Consider the following 4,868-nt stretch of genomic DNA (forward strand, 5'->3'; position numbering starts at 1 on the left):
GTCATTTTAGTTTTTGAGTGCTATTTTTGTGATATAAACTTAGAAAGGTGCTATTTTGGAGATTTGCCATTTATATAATTATATAAAATCAATGAAATTAAAAAAAAAACTTGAGAATGACAGCACCAGATATGTTTAAGATTTATTTTTTGTTGTCGAGTTATTTTGTTTAGCGAATTTAAGGGTTGTCACTGTCTTTGAAATCTTCGGTTAATTCGATGTTGCAGGTGTTTTCCAAAAGATGCTGTATGTGTTTTCTAAATGTCCAAGATATATTTTTCTCTACACACATGCTGGCGTTAAATTTTAGAAATTATAACAACTCAGAGAACTGAATTTGCCTTATGCAAAACAAAAGAATTTGATGGCTTCTTAGTAAATAGGAATGATCCAAATCTAAAGGGGATTCCTAAATGCTCAGACCTAGTTGTGTTTACCGTTTCCATTTACTCTACATAGTGTAATACTAATTCTTTCTAATTTAAGTAACTATTGGTCGTGTTTCCATTTAAACTTATCGGTATTAGAGATAAAATTGTTATCTGAGATTCAGTCCGATCCAAAATCTGCTGTGGATTCACTCTGAAAATCTGAGGTCAGTAAAATCTTAGATATGTCAAAGCAGCATGAATATCAAGATTTTCAAATCTAATTATTATGATCCTTTTCTTTAAATACTCTAAAATTTCATTAATAATTATTTTTATTATTTAAATATTTATATGCATGATATAAATTTGTTATATTATTATTAATTTCAAATTTATAATAATTTATACATTTAGTTTATACATTTTTGTATAAATTTTAATTTTAGAACTATTAGACATAAATTTCAATTCCAAATCTGAATATCAGCAGATATCAAAATATTTTAATGAATAAGAAAACACGATATTTTGATGCAAAAAAATATATTTTGAAACTGCGGATCCGTTGGATACATCGTAATATAACTTTTTAAATATTTCAGTTAAGAAACATTTACACTCTAAAACACATTTCATCTTGTTTATTACATTCTATGACACATTCTTCTACACACACTTTCTTCAACCATTCCATTCATTCTTAACTAAATTAATTCTCTTTTAATTCAATTATAAAGACTAGTTATAATAATAAAAAATAGAAATGGCGGGATTTAACCACAACCATTGATCTGTTTTCTATTTCGATGGCCAAGATCCTTTTTTCATAGATCTGGATTAGATAGATATCTATCTGAAACCTTATCCATTAAATCAACAAAACTAAATCTATCATCTTCATCATCTTCGTGGCTTTCAATTTTTCTTCTCTGACAAAGATTTTTCTTTTTGTTTAGTAAAGAGATGCAACAAATTATTTCTCTCACAAAAAATGATTTGAGTTTGGAGTGTGCAATGGCGATAACGATGGAGACATCGATATAGACGACGACGTAGACGACAGCGAAAATGGAGACAACAACACAGACAACATCGATGACGGAAACAGCGACATAGATGAAGATGGAAACGTAAACCACATCAATATAGATGAAAAGCAAACCCCAAGGCATCTTCTCCTTCTTGCTCTGCTGTGATCCTTTTTTGATTTCATATTCTGCATGTGACAAAAGATCTCTCCGGTGAATCCTTTTGATTATGTACCATCCAAATATCTATTAAGTTGCATTTGTTCCAAAGGACGAAGACGATCTCCCTCCATCAAAGTAATTTTCTTTTCATGTTTATTTCTATTGGATAAGCAATTCTGACAGAAAAAAATTTAGCTGAAAGAATATTTTTGGTCTTGTTAATTCAAAATGATTTTTGTTCTTGGTCATGATTATGTATGCGATGAATTTTGTGTGGAGGAGATTAAGAGATGAATGTCTTTGTTCTTGTTAATAGAAAATGATTTTTGTTCTTGGTTACCATAGGAACAAGACTATCCACAACACATGTCTTCTTGCCTTTTTGTTGTACACATGGAATTTGCACTTTTGTTAGTGAATATTATAATGTTGAAGTTTAGAAGAAGTTTATAACATGTTAGAGTCTTGTGTAATGTTAGCTAGAGTCTTGTGTACATAATTTTCATGAGTTTTTAAAATGTGTACACATGTACACTATAACTTCTAAGTACATCTGGACATCGAATATGTGTATTGTTTTACCATGACTATAAAAGGTGATTCCCTATAGTATTTCATGTACTTGTTACCCATCAATTCCATTTATTTTTATACATGACATCATTCTCATGTATCTTAACATTTTCTGTACATGATTAATTTTCTTTCTAGCTAGGTTGTCTACTTTAATTGTGTCTATGCGTTGTTGTCCATATATACCTTTTAAATAATATTCATGCATAAACTAGCGTTCCAGACATTGTACACGTTCTCATGTGCAAATTGAAAAATTTACCAAAACAAGAACTATGTTGGCCATTTTACAATAAAAATATCATTGTTCCATACTCCCCAACCTTCTTTCTATATGTTGGAAGATTGGTATTGCTATATGTTGGAAGGTTAACATTTTGTGTATATGTGAATAGCATTACATCAGTGTAAACATGAATATCGTTACAGTGTTGTACACATGGATATTATTACGTATATACGGATTTAGCCTCCTTGTCCTCTCCACGCTCCATCATAGGCTCTACTGTAAGCTGCATCGATACTTACATATAAAACAAATAAAACTTCAGGATATTCACACACACCAAAAAGAAAAATTCCTCATGTACACCCAACCCCACGTGTACACACGTACAACCTAGTCATTATGTACACTCAACCCCCCTTTGTACATACGTACCCTAACACAACATTGTACAACTATACATTCATATTAACATGTACAACATCGCAAGTGGCGTACATACATACCTCTCATCTAACGCTCCCTCCTCTTGTTGAATCTCTGTTAATCAAACAAAACAAAACACCACAAACATCTTAGAAATCTCGGCAATCTAACCCAGAAACAGTGCATCCCAGAATCAAAAAACTTAATCGGAACTCTAACCACACAACCAGAAAGTAGTAAAGCGAGAAAAGTGTCTAACCTTTTCCTTTTCCCTTTGATTCTTGTTTTTTCTCGACGACATCGTCTTCTCCATACTTGGTTTACCTTTACAAAGGACAAAGTGGTCTTCAACCACACTAAACTACGTCAGTAGCACATTGTGATCTACAATATAATAAAAAGATGGAAAGTGACGTGCAATGAAAATAACTCTTCAGTCAACGTCCATTGCGTGTGCATGTGTTCAACAAATGTCAACGATAATAAATGATACATTAAATTTATGTTTTAGTGCTTTGGATGTTAGCCGCTGAATAATTTAAGAATATAAGATGAATGCTATATCTAAATTATACTAATGTTTTCAAGAGTCAGTCTAGTTATTATACTTAGGGATTATTTAAGAACATGTCCCTTCTCTTGGTGTCTCTACACAAAGACGTCTCTTGGATGCATTTTACTATTCAACGTGGAAGATTAATGTAACTTTTTTCTTGATGGTGTATCTTAACCGGATGGATTGATAAGAATCATAAGATATTTGGAGGAAAGCACAAAATTAATCAAGGAAGAATCTCGGCGAACGCACTATCTTGGGAGACGAGAGGTCAATAGATGTCGATGCTTTTGGACCGTTGAATTTGGGACTTTAGGAGCACTTCACTTCTCACTATATGATTCCATTTCATTTAGTACTTGTTTTTTTGTCGAGACACTTGTTCACAATACACACGGTACGCTATGTTTTGAAACTAGGCACAAAAATCCTGAGTTTAGAAGTAACGAAGAAAGTACAAACAAACCTTTTATCTTTAAATTCACTGTCTTGCCTTAAATGAATCATGAAAAATTTTGGTGATGCAGATAATTTTTTTAATAGTAATCATATGATATTAATATATAAATATATATACACACATATATGTGTATACATGTGTATTTCAGGTTATATGCTCGGTTATTTGATTTATTCGAACCCAAATCCAAATTCCAATGTTATATGAAACTGGCTCTGTTCAGGTATTCTAAAGGATCCGAAACGTAAAATAGATATGAATTCAATTTGGGCTTCAACTAAATGTTTTACTTTTAAACCTAGCTATCCAATTCCACGCCCGAATTGGCTCATGCCTATTAATAATTTAATACCATACGTTACGTAGAAAGAAAGCTAAACGTTTACACATATTATGTGCTGTTTGATCAAGGTAATAGATTAAACTGAAACAAACTATAAAAGACAAGCCAAATATGCTGAATCCCACAGTTTGACGATTTCTCACGAAAATCAGTTTCATTAATTCATCAATATAATGATTCACTTATTGCCTCTCTATCAAGTGCATTTCAAAAGAAAGGTTTTCTATTTGGTGAAACAATATTCCAGGAGATTTAAGAAAAAAATAACTCGACATTAAATCTTCAGTCAGATCTCTCACAGCGACATCTGCATGAGTCAAGATCATCCCTTCATTAGAGACTTATACAATGATAAACTTCATAAACATCAACAAAGAAAATATCAAAGCAATCATAAGTATCACTTCATATCCAACAATTAAAAAAAACAAACAAAACAAAAAGAGATATATATGATGTAGTGATACTCGAACTACCTGTCTACCCAACACCCAAGAGCATAAGCTGATACAGCTAAACATTTGCACATCTCACCAACCATTTGAAATCATAGAGGCAATTATGTGAGGAATCTAGAAAAGGTAAGTCCACCCAAAGATGTATAAAACGAAATCTCAACAGAAAATAATAGAAAGGATCTAACTTTAGAATACCTAAAGATCATCTCGAGAGATCGGAAAAGATTCCTTAACATGCTGCTCCTTAGCAAGCTCCGCCTTAGCA

This window comes from Brassica napus, chromosome C1 (assembly GCF_020379485.1).
Source record: "Brassica napus cultivar Da-Ae chromosome C1, Da-Ae, whole genome shotgun sequence".
In the NCBI taxonomy this organism is placed as follows: domain Eukaryota; kingdom Viridiplantae; phylum Streptophyta; class Magnoliopsida; order Brassicales; family Brassicaceae; genus Brassica; species Brassica napus.